At 36.5% G+C, this 17456-nt stretch overlaps 2 long non-coding RNA genes across 14 annotated transcripts in view; one reads left to right on the top strand and one right to left on the bottom strand.

Moving 5' to 3' along the window:
* Positions 1-15867, top strand: part of LOC110403002 — a 50432-nt gene extending 34565 nt beyond the window's left edge. Inside the window, exon 4 of one of the 2 annotated variants that reach the window (XR_002441453.1) lies at positions 10919-15867. This is a non-coding gene — a long non-coding RNA (uncharacterized LOC110403002). Of the gene's footprint in view, positions 1-600; positions 3405-10918 lie in introns of those variants that run through there. The other variant, XR_002441454.1, reaches the window with a different exon arrangement.
* Positions 1-17456, bottom strand: part of LOC110403001 — a 97254-nt gene that overhangs the window by 25321 nt on the left and 54477 nt on the right. The gene's annotated exons all lie outside the window — the stretch shown is intronic.

Raw genomic sequence — 17456 nt, 5'->3', positions numbered from 1 at the left:
TTACATAAAGTACGTTCACATATTATATATGCATTTAAAAGTATCATCATATCATAATGTGGTTATAATCAATGTCACTTGTTAAAACGATTCCTTTTCAAGTGATTTTCCATTAAATTGAAACTTCTTTGACAGAAGTTACTCTGGGTTCAGTGCACTTACGTTGTTATCAATTTACCCTTCATTGAAATATTTTATATCTAGTTAATATCTAGTGATCAGTTAAATCAGAAATTGACTTTCTCCACCAGATAATGGGGTGATATAGAGACCAAAAGTGACTATACAAATCTAAAATCATTTATCTGGTGGCAACAAGAGAAAGAAAGGTACAGCTCATGAGCTGGAGAAAATGCATTACCATTCAGTTTCCACTTTTTTCTTTTCAAATGAAAATCTGAATAATACTTCTCAAAATACTAATCAGTTTTAGCATTTGGGAGTTCATGTATTAGATTCCTCATTGGGTAAAATTGCAAGCATATTAACATGATACCAAGAAAATAATGGCATTCTTCAGTTGTAACTGTTTAAGCTAGTTAGACAAAATAATTACATGAGGTATGTTGCACCATTTTATTATTATTATTATTTTTTAAGGATCCAGTCTTCAAAAGAAGAAAGCTGAAAGAGGAGTGAATGAGTATGGATTCAGACACATTCCTACTGCCTCAAAGCACTGTCAGAAATTCTTGCTCTGTATCTTTCCCTGTCTTCCTTTCAGCAACACAGTTTTGAGTGTGTTATGACAGTACAGTGCTGGGAACATGGTTCTGTCATCCTTCAACACCAAAGAGGGAAAAACAAAGAAACAAACAAACCCATCCACTAAGTTGTACTTCTAGAACATGCCAGTCATACCACTTAGAACGAGTTCTGAAAAATCATTGCAAGCTGACTAGCAAGGCTTCATTGTCTCCTTTTCTTTCACAAGTCCATTCACTGGATGGAGACTTATTAACAACGAGCAAAATATCTACTCTTAGACATTAGTTCAAAGAGAAAATATGTCAAGGAAGATTCATTTGGCCAGTTTCTCTGCAGGAACTTGCAGGAAGGAATAAAGCATACCCAACGGGAGACATCCTGCAGAGTTACTGCAAGTTTTCAATAGTGTTTCAGTCTGGATATGGAATTTCTTCAAGCAAATGCACCTCCAACATCCCTCAAGCTACCTCTTTGCAAGCCTATAAGTGCAACATTGGTAACATAATGAGCTCCCTGCAGACTTCTTCCTAACACATGCAGAAGGACGCAAAATATAAAGTAATATTGCTAATTAGGCAAAGTAAAAAAAAAAAGCTCTATAATTCTAGTCCCCCAAGCAGCTGGGCTACTCCCTTCCACTGAGGTCATTAGGATGACCTTGTCCCTGTAGTGCTTAGCCCTACAGCAGAAAAACTGCAGTGCACAAGTGCTTACGTGGCTTTCTGAAACTCAACTCTCAGAGCTGCTGGAAGACTAGTGTCTTTTTACAGGAACTTTCTCTACTATTTATGGATATAAGCTTTCCAACAAGTGGCCAGCTCCATTATTGGCAGTTATATTGATGACTTAAATGCAGAAACAGAAAACAAAGACAAATTAGCATGGCACATATTGCTGTTTACTGTAGCACATTGATTAGAGAACTGTCAATCTACAAAATCAAGTTACTACTACAACACCTAATGATTATCTCCTTCCCAAAACTCTTAGGATTTTATAATCGAACCTACCTTGTACTCTCAGGGTTACCTTTAATAAATGAGACTTATTTCAACCCATCATAGGTCTCATGCTGAAATCTGAATGAAGAAATGCTTATTAAAAATCAGAGTGATCATTCAAAATTGAATAATCCTGAATGAAGAGACACTGGGAGGAAATGAGAAGCTATGATAAATGCAATGTAATTCTTAGAGAACATGGAAAGTTTCCTTCAGGGAAGCTGTTTTTCAGGGAAAACAGTTTATCTGGCAATGTTGATACAGCTGAGCCCAAACTTTCCAAAAAACTGTGGACTATGCACTGAAATCCTGAAACAACAACCCAAAGTGTTTCTGGGATAAAGGAGATCAAAATTAAACTAATATAACTTCTACTTTCACACATAATTAAGAGCTGTCATGATTCAGACAAAGAGTTGCTGAGTGTAGGATAGTAATTGCAATCTTCCACCAGGGAGAGATGTAATAAATAGTAAAGATCTTTCATGAAACAATACCTGCATCAAGAATAGAACCACTGTCTCTGCCACCTTCCAAAAGCATGCAGAAATCTGCTATGATAATTCAGCTTAAGAACATGTAGAAATTTTGCTGGATAATGTTTTGCATACAAATTGGTAGAAGAGAAAGTATGAAGAGACTGCAAAGGAGATTCAGACTAGATGTACATTTTGTAGGTGGGCTCAAGATGTTGCTAAAGAAGTCAGCACCTTAGTGCAGAAGTCTCTCTCCATCTATTTGCACTTTTTTTTTTTTTGCCAAAATTTTAAAAGAAACAGAACTTACACATTCTTAGTAAATAAACAAGAGTGCGCTTTTAAAAGTCCAGGAATTTACGTGTAGCATTTTCAGTCACATCCCTTTTTTTCTCCATCTGAAACATTTTTATACATGTGCTACTGCCTGCATGACTCAACATTGTTAAGTGCATTTTCTCCTCCCTTCCCAACTTGTAATAACATTCACAGTGCACACATCACAGAAACCCTCACAGTACAATTTCATTGTTATTCTGAATACATGCATTTGGGGTAACACGTTTCTCCTCTGAGACCAGCATCTCCAGTGGCATTTGTATAAAATGGGTCTAGTGCTGATAATGAATGCACATGCATTAATCTCTCCTTGCAACCTGTTACCATTCAGAATGAAATTTCTCACTGCTTTCTTCTGAGAATTGCTTGAAGCCTTAGACATTTAACACTTGTACAGAACCCGATAAAGTTTTTAACTATTAAGATGTAATGCTTTGAAAGATGACCCTTAAACCAATACTTTAAACATGATTTTTTCCTGCTATTGCTAAAGGGACATTTATCAAATGCTTATTAAGATGGTTGTAGAACAAAAAAGAAAATGATGAGTCCTTCCTGCAGAAAGATTGATTTTTTTTTCCTCTCTTTAACACAGTAACTTTCATCATTTTCTTCCTCCCATGCTACATTCCCATATTTTCCTCAAGTGATGTTTTTGAAGTTGGACGTTTAGCTTCCCCATTTTATCTACCAACGCAACTGAAATAAAATAATAATCTTACATCATCCACTGATGTTTGCAAACTATTTTCTTCCTTGTCTTTTCTTACTTCTATTTTTTTTCAACACGTTTACAGTAATTTCAAACAGCTGCATTCTGTAAATGATGTATCAACAGAATTTAAAATTGTTATATTAACAATGATGATACTTAGCTGGATTGAACAAGAAAAATAAGTGAATATCCCTCTTAGATGCATAAAAGGACTTCAGAAGCAGCAGGAATTTCAGCCTTTCAACAAACACGTTTCTTTGGCTCAATGTGTATAAGTAAATTTTCACGACTGTCCTAAAAAAAAGTCATACCACTGATTTAGACAGTAAACTTGCTCCAGTTCATAGCTTTATAATAAAATTTCATGTTTCACGCTTAGGCTTAATATACAAAGCTCCTGAATTTTGATGTAGAATATAATTCTTTTTTGTATGTCCAATACTCTCTGCTAAGTTTATGAATCAGCTCCAGAGCTCCACTTTCCCCTCTTCTGGGACAGAGGATTTAAGCAGTGAAAGCCTTCCAAAATAGCTTTGATACATTAACATAGATATAAGCTTCCAAACAGTGCATAAACAATCTCTCTCTTTATTCTAAACCAACCCCATAACTTTCTCCTACTTGGCTTGTTACTTGAGGACCCATCTTTCTGACTTAATTTTCTTTGGCACTGAAGTCAAATTCTTTCTCTCCTTCCAATTCTGGTAGACATTCATCGATATACCAGAAGAGAATGTACTGGCTAGCACTTACAGCAGTTTTATTCTACTTGAAGAATGTTAAAGATGTTTAAAAACATCCAATAACTGGATATATCAGAGAAGACAATAAGGACCAGAAGAAAAGTTGAACACGCTCTTTATTTGAAAATGCAAAGATGCTCAGAATCAGTCTAGGATCTTATTTCTTAACCGACAAACTTGAAGAGGGCCTGTTCCTGGGTGGCTCAAAGAGCTGACTGATAAGTAATTTAGAAGGTTTTTCTCCTTTCTTGAAAGATGCTCAATGCTACTTTGATTGCAGGGCAGCAGACATTTCAGGTTTGTTTCTGCAGTGAATTGATATACTTTTTCACTAAATGTAGAGTGCTTAGAAACTCTAGAAAAAAAACCTTTCAATAGCAAGGCTGTCAAACAGCCACCTCAGCCACTGGGAAGCAAGAACAGCCTGCAGTCTCATGTTAGATGAGCAGAGAGATGCAGAACAAGACTAATCCAACCCACTCCCTAAAAGTAAGGAAACAGTAACTAGTAAAACAGAACAATCCCAGTATTACAGGTAACATAGCATCATCACTGTTAGATTAAGGAATCGTTAGTAAAATGAATACACGAAATATGTTCTCTTACATTTTCCCCACCCTACACCCTCAAACTACATGTGGCTCAAAAATTAAGTATGATGAAGTTTGGTATGCATAAAGAAAGTTTCAGAGAGAAGCCAGAAAACATTAACATTGAAGAACAGAAAGTTTAATCTTAAACAAAATTTTAGCCGTGGGGAAAAGCTGTCATTTGAACTACATGCTTTTTCCCATGAATTATTCACAGGTTTTGGTTTCTTATTAAAAGATCCAGGAGCTGAGTTTAGTTTATATCTGCAACCCAGATAGATCATATTCACCAATACATGGAAAAAATCCTGTATGGGTGAAACCACAATTTATTAATAAACATAAAGAGAAGCAGTGATGTGTAGAGCAGTTCTGCCACAGAAGACACTAGGTAAATGATGCAGGAAATTAAAGAAGTAAAGTAAGGAATAGAACCTGCAATGAATCTTGACAGATCTCTTTTGGGAGACCTTAACATGCTTCCCATCTAGTCTATGTTTCAAGTGCTGCACTTACTCCCTTGATATCCTACTGTCCTGTCACAGCTAGGACATGTCCTTATATTCTGGTCAGTTACTGCAAATAGTGGGCAACCAAAATAATCCCAGAGCAAAAGACCTAGGCCAAAAATAATCCCTTCTAGCAGTACTAGCAATTGTTTTCAGTTGGGAACCATAAAGAAACTGATGTCTGCTTTTTCTTTTTTAGTACTGAAACTTTTCTTGGAGGAAGCTTCAGCTGTGAACTTTAAGTTATGAGTAAAGGCAACTTGTATTGATTTTTATCCAACAAATCTTAACAGGTTTATGCAGTTTCTGAAAGGGGGTGTTGACAGAATCCTCGAATGAATTACAATGCCAGAGAATAAAAGAGGAACTATGATCTTTTATTGAAGAACTGATTGCCCTAATTCAAAGACACTTCCAGCTTTAAGAAACCTTTCTACAGGAAACACAATTTTCGCATGTCAAGATATATTTCTTTTTTTTTTTTTTCAAGTCTTGTTTGGTCTGTTGTGGCTGACTATAGCATAGAATACAGAAGCTGATGTTCAGTACATGGACACCTTAATCAATACATCATGAAGTGGTAAGGATCTGTAATCAAGGCAGCACATGACCCAAATAGTCTGTTAGTGCTAGTCAATAAATATATGTCTGGAGTACTTGAAATTCTGCCCCTTACTTAGCTGGGTTCCATTTACGATAGAACAGACAATCTGTCCAATCTGATACGCAAATCAGACCACCTTCAGAAGACAGTTATTCATATAAAGTGTTCGTTAAAATATTCGAAAGATATTTGTTCTTTTATGATGAAGTAACATCAACATTCTCCAACGGTGTTTATATTAATGGCTATCATGTTTGATGTGCAGAAGCACAGCTTCATATTCAAATTCCGCATGAAGAGTTAGTAGGAAATACACTCCTGCAAGCGTTAACACCTGTATGCGTATCAACAGAAAGCTTGACCAAAACAACAAAACCCCTCAGCTCAGTATTTTTCACATCGTGAAAGGAAAGTCTCCTTTTTTCTGTTAGTATCACTATAATTACCATTCCTAATGTCTACTACTTTGTATTATACTCACAACAAAGTGTTTTAGAGATCAATTAAATGCCTCAGCTCTGCTTCGATTATAATCAATCTGAACAGCAGGTTATTGCTTGGCACACCACAAAGAAAGACAGATTATCCTTTTATTGTTTAGGCTAGCAACACTCACGCCAGTCCCATTGCCTTTATTTCTAAGCATTCTTTCTCAGCAAATTTTCACTTGTACCAATCCTAAAGAATAAAAAGAAATCTTGGAGCTTTATACATATCAATCAGCTTTCTAATCTAATTCCTCAACCTTTCATGGACGAGATAGCAGTCAATACAATACATTCGCCTAATTCACGACTTCTTTCCTCAGTGAAGAACACTGACAACATTTGCATCTTTTTAAGTCTTTTTCATCTGCCCCTTGTTCAGGCACAATACATGCAATCTCTACTTTCATCACTTCCAGAGAAGTGGTTACAATTAACAGGTAAGTACTCAAGTTGCATCATTTCACACACACACAAAAAAAAGGGGGGTGGGAGAAAGGGGCAGGGCTTGGCACTATACTGCCCGGATGGGAGAAGTGCTACAGGAGTAGACTGTAATTACAAAAACTGGATAGAGCAGTACAATTCAATAGGAATAATCAGAAGAACTAATTCAAAATGAGAACTTGAAGGTGATGAGAAATAAAAACACAAAATTAACAATATGAAGTGTGAAAAATGTTCACATTCCAGAAGATATAAATATGAATGCCATACGCAACACATGAGGCAAGCCTTCCACTTTCCTGAGCAGTGCCAGAATTGGCATAAGGTAATAGCCTCACAAGCAGACCAACAAAATCAAGAGCTTTAGAAAACAGGTTCTGAGGAAAGCATAAAACAAAGAAACAAACAAAAACAAACAAACAAAAACCCACTGTTTGTCTACTGCAGATGTCCAGAGATCGAAAATTCATGTTAATAAACAAATAATAATAAATTCTACTGGAAAGGTAAAAGGAGGACATGAATTCCACATCCACTGAATAGGACAAGAATGGTGACATTTCACAGCTGCCAGAGAAATTAATCAGAAGGAAGCAAGATGGTAGTGAAGATCTGGATCATGCCACTTACTGCAATTCTGAAACTATTTCACCCAATGCTATCAAGAAGAATGAAAGATTCATGGAGCAGTTCAATGGATTAGATGACCTCCCAAGTTCCCTTCAGCCCTTTTTTTTTCTGCTTATGTATATGCTTAGAAACAAAATATTTACAAGGATTGCTGGTAATGGAATTCATTTATTCTCAGATTTACCAGAGTGAAACCAGTTAATTTCATATGAAACATTTGAGTTAAATATTTGCCAAGATACTGATGCAAAATTTGGAAAACAGTGCAAACGCAATTCTTCGTTGTTGTGACTTGGGAATGGTTGCTATGTTAACATCAGCATAGAAACACTGTATTCTTCAAAACTGGAACATCTGCTTTCCAAAGTGAGTTCCCACTGACCACTATAAACTCATGATTATTTATAATTCTTTGGAGAGTTAAACAAACACACTGTTTTTAATCGTGCTTATTTACTAACAGTTCCATTTGCTTACAGAGACCTATGCTCTTCTTGATTGCTCTGCACAAATTCGTCTTTTGAGACCTAGCTGAAGTCCAAGCAACATATGGCCCTGTTTCTACCTCTTGAATTGCAGGCCCAAGACAAAATTAACTTAAGAGATCATGATAGCAACACATTACTAAAAAACGAACATAACTATTAGTAACCAGCAAGCTAATATATACATGGCTATTATTAATTTACAATTGTTATTTGTCACACTATTACATTCAATTATAAGGTATTATACAACATTCTTTAATGTTAAAAGCAACAAAAACTACTATGAGATTGAATTATATCACTCTTAACATGCAAGTCTGTTTGTTATCCTGGGCACAAAACAAATGCCAAGTGGCCAACTACACACCCACAGTGGAGCAGAACGCATTGCATCCCATCAGTAGCACACCTAAGGAAGGGGGACAGTTGGGATGTGCACAGACAAACAGAGTACAAGAAGAACTGGGGAGGCAGAGTTTTGCAGTACTAGCAGGCTGGAATTGGTTACCTACTTATTTGTGTATCTCTGTTCTTGCCATGCTACTTAATGAGAAAGCTGCAAGGTTTTTGGGGAGAAAGAGAGAGGACTCCTCTCTGTAGTGATTGCATATCTCTTCTCTCCTACTTAATGTTGCAGGTCCTGAGCTTTGCAGTTCAGCCCTAAAGCAAAGAGACTTCCAAAACAATCATGCTTAGCAGTTCTGCAAAACCACCCAAAACAAAACGCTTTGTAAACAGCTCTCTTTTGGACTGATGTGAAATTTCCAAATGGGCTTAGTTTCACTCAAAACCATTCATGTCATATGAAAGGTTTGAGGGAGAACTGTTTGTGTTGTTTTTTAACAAACTGTTTAACAAGTGACAGTCTTGGCCTTAGTCACAAGCTTGTTAAGCAACTAAATCAAATACATCTGGTTCCCTGTTTCATCATCAACACTTGTCAGTTCTTTATTACAAAGACTCAAGGTTGTGGTGAGTACAAGCTGTTGCAAGAGAAAACACTCACACAGACATTTTGAAAACCCTGCTAGAGTAAACTGCAAGTTTATTCAGCATGAACATGGTAAAGTAAATAAAGATTAAACACAGAAAACATAGGACCTTACAAAAAACAAATTGGAAGAGACCTCATCAGGTTACGCAGTCCAACCTACTGCTCAAATTGAGATCCGCTATGAAACCTGACCTTGGCTAGATAAAATACAAGGATCAATAAAGCTCAGAGCTTTCCCCATTTGGGTCTTGAAAGCCTCCCAGGATGGAAACTACACAATCCCTAAAAGCCACCTCTCCCAGTGTTCAACTTTCCTCAGTAATTTTCCCCCATATATCCCATCTGAACCTCATTTCAGCTTTGCCCATGGTCTTTCATCCTTCTCTATGCGTCACTCCACAGAACCTCATTTCAGGGAAGTGAGTTTATTTCAGTAGAAAACCTTTTGAAAACTTATGCTCAGAAGCCCTAATTAATCCACCTAGAAAGCACGTGGAAATGTTTGGAAATTTGTAAGATGGATTGCACGAAATACTAGAAATCTTCAGTAGTTCATTCTTACTCTGCCATGTATGTATGCTATTGTATGCATCCAGAACACATTCATATTCTTAGTATTTGATTGACAGACTTTCGCCTTGCCTTGCAATATCTTTTGTGATATCATTTAGCTGTTGAAAATACTGGTCTAATGTCACATCACTTCAGTTTGCTTGATTCTGTTTGTGTGCTCTCTTGATTACACACCACTGAATGAATGTTAAGTTGCTTTTCTGTGCCAGTGAAGTTAGTAATGCCAGAAGGCTCTCTTCCACCCCAAGAAAAATACAAAAACATCTTATGGGGATAAAATCATCTTTGTTCATTTCTTGCTTTTAAAGGAGAAGCTGCAAAGACATTAAATTCAAACTTGTCACAGCCTACATTACCAAATATTAGTTGAAGAAACAATGTTCAAACTTGATCAAATTCCAATATTTCTAAGTTGCTAATAAATACATACCAACATCCAAGTGATCTTGTTCAAGGAGCTAAAATAGCTTATGCTCAGAACGTAAAACAAGAGCTATGTGAAAGTTAACTGATCAAAGCTGTTTAGGTTTCCTTTACAAATGAGTTCGTTCAATTAGGGTTTGAAAGCTAACTTGGAAATTATTCCATTTGTTTGTATTTGGATTATTTTTCTCACACACATTGATACAGTCTTCCCTTCTGAATGAAGATATATCCTAAAATACACTGATGACAAATATTTTTCTTATATAATGTGAGTTAAGTATTAGAAAAAAGTACAATAAGAGCTTTTAAGTTTAAAGATAAAAAATACTATTAACTGAATTCATAGAACACATTTTATTTTGTTTTACTATATCCATTCATTTTGGAAATTTTTCAATTTTCTTCTAATATCCTAATGATAATGGACTTTAAGTTTTAAATACAACGACTGTGGATGTGCAGTTAAAAGTAAATGCCCACAGGGTAAATCAGAACCAAACCCTTCAGTAGGCCAAGATGAAGCCTCTGTACTCTCTGTACTATGTCATACACACCTCTGTTGAAAGCACTGAAATTAAGTGCCTAGGGCATAGACTGCTGCTGAGTAGCATAAGAGCAAAGGGCTCCTTTTCTCAATCAGAGCACTGGAGTATCAGGCTGCTGGTGGTGCTGCTGTTAATAGGGATGGGTCAGGGTATCACAAAGGCAGCCACTTCTGCTGGAAGCAAGGAGACTCCTCTACAAGCAGCAATCAGGACTCATTCTGTTCACAGCAGAAATTTCATTCTGTAGCTTTTATGTTGTTTTATTTTGCCCTCTCTCCTTTTCCCCTGCAGTTCTATATCCTACTTGACCATTTCCCTACACCCTTTTCACTTTCATTGCAGCAGTGGCCAGCACCTGACCCTCTTCCCAGAACAGCTGAATTTTGCCTTGTGGCTGTCACAGCAACCAGGCTAAAATAAATCAGCTTGGAGAGAGCTAGCATCTTCTAAGAAGACAGAAGCTGAAACATGTTCTGCACCAAGAACATCTTAGCTTCACAATTATGTATAAAGTTGGCCAAAAAACTAAGACTGTTTCAAACTATTTGCAATGCAAAAAGTACTCCCACCCAGTACATTATTTTTATTTCAGAATTCTGCCAAAGCACTCCCTGACAAATTTGTCTTGTCTACCTTCTGTTTCAGATCTACTAAGCAGTGAGACCAAGGTCTCCCTGTAGACAATATCTCTGCTTACAGAAGAGGAACTGATTCATCTTGTTTTCCTATTTGTCTAATATGTTCAGTAGCTAATTTCTAGTTCATTTCTGAAATTTAAAATGCATCTCCAAAATTTCATCGTTGCCATCCATTACATATCGATTTGTTCTGAATGTCTGCATTACGCACCATGAAAAGAGGAATGACTTTGTAAACAGTAAGAATGCTCAAAACCATGTGATATAGGGGGGGAGAATGTCACAGGACATTGCCGAGAATCTACAGCTCAAAAACCTTCCCCTTTCTGGGAAAGACAGGAGAAAATGCAGCTAGACCTGGCTGTGCGGTGTGCTGCCGTTCAAAATGAACAAGTTGAGTGAAGCCACGACTGGAGAGAGGACCTGCCCCTAAATGATGCAGAAGAAGCAAGGAGAACACAGATGTATAAACGTTTCCTAGTTGTGCTCTATCTTACCTACATAGCATATTTGAAGCGTCAGGCGTTTCAATGTATATTCTAGTAAACCTGGATTGTCTTGTTTTAAAAGCCTTTTGATCTTTGAAGAACTTACTATAAGGAAATAACTGAAATAGGTACATCTCAAAGTTCCAGCTACATCTGCCTGTATAGGCACTACCCAATCTAAATGGTGACAATAAGCAGTATCTTCATGCTTCTAATCCATGCTTACAAGTATAGACGTAATCCTGAAATAAAACCAATCTGTGAAGAACTTGATAAAAAGTATTTTGAATACTGTCCCACTGGATTTATTGCCATGACTCTGCTACTCAGCCATCATTTGTCACTGGTCCAGTTGAACAGAACATTTTATCAATGTCTTCTGTTACACCTTTTTGGTCTCTGCCCTCAAAGACAGAAATGTTGGGCTTGCACATTTTACCCCTTTCATCTATTTTTTTTTTATAGCTACAGCTGAAAGAATGCTTACTGATAAATCAATTGGCTAAGCTATGTAAAATAGCATTTTTCATGTATTGCTCAAAGCAATTAAACAGTGAAATAAGAACTTTTAATACATATATTAAGAAAGAGGGCCACAAAGGACATTTTCTACATTAATAAACTCACTTTTTCCTACAATACATTTATACCAACAAAGCTGTTAATTCCTGGTATTTTCTGAAATGTTAGTATGAAATCAAGTATCTAAAGTAGTACATATTTTCTAATAATCCCCTACTTGAAAGAATCCTTGCCAAGTTCATGAATCACTGCTGTTTTCTTGTTTTAAAAACCTGCTGGGAAGTCAACATTCACATGACATACCTTGTTTCTCATAAATGGTGGAACGAGTAAAAGGTTATATAGGTAGAACCAACTAGATGAACACCATGAACTCCTGTTTCAAGAATCTTCACATTATGATCTTGCTTTGTGGACAAGTTTTGATTTGATTATCATGGTGAACTGATGCACCTGGTGTCATCAGTTCTCTGCCTGGTGATAGTACTGAACCACTGTTTAAAACTCTGAAGTAAAATTAATTTCATGGTTACTGAATATAGTTTTAAGACTCCCCTATAAAATTACAAATACTCTACAAATTCTAACTTGAATATCAAATTAATTTAGAAATAACGGACTGTCCTGTTCCAGAATTTTCATTGGTGAACTCATCTACCCATTTAACTGTAAGATAATAGCATCTTAATAGCATATAAAAATATGATATAGCATATATCAAAATAATATCTTAGTAGCAGATATAAATTGGAACTGCTTATCTTCTCACAGTATTGGTCTAATTGTTTTTCATATCTGTTTTTGTTCTTTTCTGTGGCATTCCAAACTTCTATCAACTGCCTTTTCTCCTCCTATTCTCATTCAGTAGTCACATTATTTACCTGTGGCTCTGCTATCGGCAAGCCTAGGAACGTGTCCGAAAAGTATTTCGTAGTTTTTCTGCTTTTGTAGCAGTCTTTACTACAAATAAACTAGAATCCACATTGATTAAGACCACATAATACAACACTCAAGTCAATAAACCTACTGAAAGGCAAGTTAACATTAACTCAAATTCTGTTTCACACTGTTCTTATGGCCACAACTTCTGGCCGGTTCAGTGATGACCTAGCAGATGATTTATTTGATTGTAAAGCACAGGAGAGATCTGATTTATCTTCTGTTCATTATCTGAAGTCACCTACAGAACCTATCGGTAACAAAAGTACAACCAAAGCAAAGATCTGAAAAGTTAGAGGAAACAAACAAGCAAATTAAAATAGTAAAAATACACATTGTTCATCTCTAAACTGCATTCATCAGATTATCATTTTTATTTGTATGAGGAGCACATTTTTGAGGCAAATCTCCTGATTAGACTAGAGCTTGCTGGCAACGCGCTGCCCTCAGCATCATGTTTTAGTCTGTGTATTTATTCTTACTGCTTGCTAACAGAAACAGTCATCTGTTTTCAGGAAGCTGAGCACTCATTTCTTGTACAGCCCCCTGGAAAAAATACATCTGTTGTATTGTCTACTCCGCAGTTCCAAATGCCTAACTACTTATTCTCCCTCTTGGTGATTTTTTTTTTTTTAAATACGTCCAAGCTCTAGTCAAGGAGTCTGAGAGAAAGAAAGAGTTAAACTAACAATGAAGAAAATACATCTAGTCTGTAGAAGTCTTAAATTCCAAACTTTACATCAGCAGTAATGTCATATATTACAATGCCCACATTCCAGATGAGGATCAAGCACTTGATTACATGGAATAGGCCTCTTCTTTTACTGTAGGATCAAAAGCATCTTTGAAAGTGTGCAAAGATATCAGCTGAAAACCATAAAATAAAAAAAAAAATCTGTTCTAATTCTCTGTGCAATGCCTTGGCCTCATCAAATCACAGAAAAACATTCATTTATCAATACATTTAATTCTTTAGTTATCTAAAAGAAGCTAGAAGAACCCAAATTTGCCCTAAAATTTTATTTTGCCTTTGTTTCTTAAGTTACTTTAAAGGTTTCAGGGAAGGCTCAATAATCAGGTAACAACATGTTTCTCGTTTTCTCCACTACATTTCTTCACGATTCTGTTTTTCCCCTTAAACCAGCCCTCCCCCCACTGTTTGCAATATGTTGTGTGTTCATACAAAGCCTTTGTTAAGGGTCAGGATGAAATTCAAAGGCACTGTTATTAAAACAAAGTATTGCCTAATTTCCATGATCTAAATTCTTTCATTATTTACTACTACCTTACAATCAAAGGGGCAGAATTATTCATGATAATGGAGTACACTATGGAAGTAATCTTTCAACTGGTTAAACTAATTTAAGCTTGATTCATCTTCTTGCAACAGTTTGCACATACTCCTTAAAAAGATTAACTGTGATTTCCCCATTTACAATTTCTAAAGTAGTCTGAACTGTATCTGTCACTGTCCGGGAATGCTGGATTTGCTGTGTTCCTATGAATAAAACAGATCATTCCAGGTTCTAGTGTCCAAACGCACCCTGCAGCAGGACACATTTAAAAGCTGAGTTTTCACAGACATCCTACAAACTGTAAGATGGATAAGAGCTAACAAACAGCAGAAATCCTTTCTTAAAGAAGCTAATTTCAGACAATATGGTCTTCTTGCGTATGTGAACCTTCTGATGTAAGTAACTGATACAATCATAAATGCATTCAAGCATAATTTATTTTCCTGTGTTCCGTGATTTTGAATAAGCATTCCCTTGTTTGCATGCAAATTTCACCTGAAGACATATGCTGGTGTTTTTTTTTTTTTTTCCTGACCAAGCATAAGCAAATTAAATTGAATTTGCTGCACTTGAGTCTTCATTCTGTACACAGCAAGCACGTATTTGGAGTCAAGTTTGATCAGTACATCTAGACACGGTCAGATTTATTTCAGTGTGACAGAGCAATCTCCATTGATTTTGGAAGCTGGCATTTAGCCACAGGGAAGTTCTACTGCAGTAGTAAGCACTGCAACCTGAAGAAAATACTTTTTCACATTTAAATAAACACAACTATTCCTAGGTAACTAGTAAATAAAAGCTGATGAATCCTACCTGAAGATACACAAACATGCTACTTCTCTCTCATTTTCTCCCTCTCATCTCCACTGAAGCCACGTGCAATTGTTCTAGGTCTCCAATTAAAATTCCTCAAAAGAAAACAATGTCTGGGAGAAAGCTATTCTCAGCAGCAATTAGTGCCTCAATGTTAATGAGGGCTCGGTCTTGACTTGGAAGAAGCATGAAGAAATGCATCCTGAGACACAATCAGTGAGAACAAAGAACAGCAAAATCCTGCATCAGAGCAAAGTACAGGCATCTGAAAGAACGTTTTCTCCAATATGCATGACCTTGACATGGAAGGTGCCTCATTTCCCTACATTCCATATTAAAATAATCCCTAAATGAGACCTGCTTAATAAATTACTCACCACCACAGAGTGTTAAAAGCTTAAAAAAAAAAGTGCCTTATTTCCTTGAAAGTATTTGCGGTCCTAGTCAACAGGTGCAGATCTGCTCCATCACCATCAAACCGTTTCTGAACCAGCCACCTACTCCAAATCTTGATGTTGCTTTCTCTCCTTATAACCTCTACCACACTGCCCATGTCTTGCACATCCAGGAACACAGATGAAAGTGTGCATAGTTAGGGTGTGTGGGTGTTGGAAGGTCTTTCACAGCATATTTTTTCCCTTCAACGAAATTCAGTGCCCATCTATCATAACAGAGGGGGAAATAAACACTAACAAAAATAAAAAGAATAAACCTTTCATACTGGGATTTTGAATATTTTTCACTCCGTCGAGAGATTAAATAATTTGTGTCTCATAGTTTTAAAGTCAAGTGTTTGGGGATGTATAGGTTACTGTTCCACCCAAACTGTCAGCTCTGGAAAGGAATCTAAAAGCTCCAGGCAAATAGATCCTACACAGTAAGACAGAACTGGCAGCATTTTACTGACTGATTGTGTGCCAAAATGACAACATCAGCCAGTGAGTCAGCCATAGGGCTCTGTGTTCCCTGGCATGCTAGAAGGGAGAAAAAACACACAGAACAACCACAGTTTTTAGTGCCACTACATGGTGATCAGTAAAAATCTTACTTATACTGCCTTCGTGCTCAAAGTTACATCAGTAGCATCTCGAGTCTTACAATAGTTTTCCTGTGTTTTCTTACTTCACCTTCTCACCATGTAGAGCCAAAGAAAGTTGCAACATTGTTTATAAATTCAGCACAGCCAGTGCAGGCTAATACAATAAAGTCAGTGCCACAGTGTCACTTGTCACTTTCAGAGCGTGAGATGAAATGATGCCATCTGTGAGAGAAAATAAAACGGGGAAGTGACTCATCGCACACTCTGGTAAAATGCTGGAGCTGGAGAGAAAATGATGGAGGAAGGGCAATCAGAAAGCTCAGCTCTAGTGATTACCTCTTAACTCATATAAAGACAGCTTGTTTTAGTCTACACAAGTGTCACTTCACAAACCTGCTATGCACACCTGCACTTTTATTGTAGTTTTATTACATCAGCTAAACACACCTGCATTTTTATGACTGCGTTTACCTGAAGGCTCTGTAATAGCAGGGCCAACGATATATGTGGAGAATTAAAAAAATATTCAGAAAGTTCAAGTTTGCGTGAACGTATAACAGGTCATTATTAGTATTCAATTAACTACAAAACATACCACTGAATAGGTAGTGAATAAAATCGATTCTTTGCTACTTGCAGGTTTTCTATGTCTGAATCACCTTGTCTGAAGTTGCGTCAGTAATCAAAACCTGGCACAATATCTGTGACTCAGAAAAGGAGTCTGATTTTAAAAGGTCTCCAAATTCTATTCGCCATTTTTCTTTTTGGAATCCAATTTTATGTAATGAAATAAACATTTTATGATATCCAACATGTGGTATAAAATAGGCTTAATTACTGTAGGGTGAAGCATGGTTTTTGTTTTGTTTGTTTTAACTAACATATCCAGAAAACACGCTGTCATGAATGGTTCAACATGTCCACAGACACTGAATTGGCAAGGTTTCTCCTCTGTTTATAACTCCAGATCTCTAAATCATACTTCTGATATAGCCCCAACCATAGTTCAAATGTACAGAATGTTAAAGACATCAGTGTAATAAGTAACACGGAGTCAACTGTCGAGCTCAGTTTGTAACAGGTGACAGTAATTTTTTTTTACCATATTGCAATAGGCTGCTAAAGGAGACATCAGCAACCTATTCATTGTATATGGTTGCTTATGAAGGGCTTTCATTCCGACACTGTATACCAATTAAATGTTGAAAAAAAAACTAAACTACCGGGTATTTTTAGTAAAATCTTACCAGCTTCCAGTAACTCAGAAGAAAAATGTTTGCACCACTGTCACTCAACTATATTACATATATACATTCACATCAGGTGGTCAGATACTGTAAAATCAGTTTCTGCTTAATGCACAGATATTTTATGATTCACTCAATAGCATGAACAGGAATCACATTACTAAGTCCTTGCTTGATATCACAAAGATTTACTTTTTCTTTT

The sequence above is a fragment of the Numida meleagris genome, chromosome 8, assembly GCF_002078875.1.
Source record: "Numida meleagris isolate 19003 breed g44 Domestic line chromosome 8, NumMel1.0, whole genome shotgun sequence".
In the NCBI taxonomy this organism is placed as follows: Eukaryota; Metazoa; Chordata; class Aves; order Galliformes; family Numididae; genus Numida; species Numida meleagris.
Note: the sequence above shows the minus strand (reverse complement) of the source record. Positions and strands in the feature narration are given on the sequence as shown.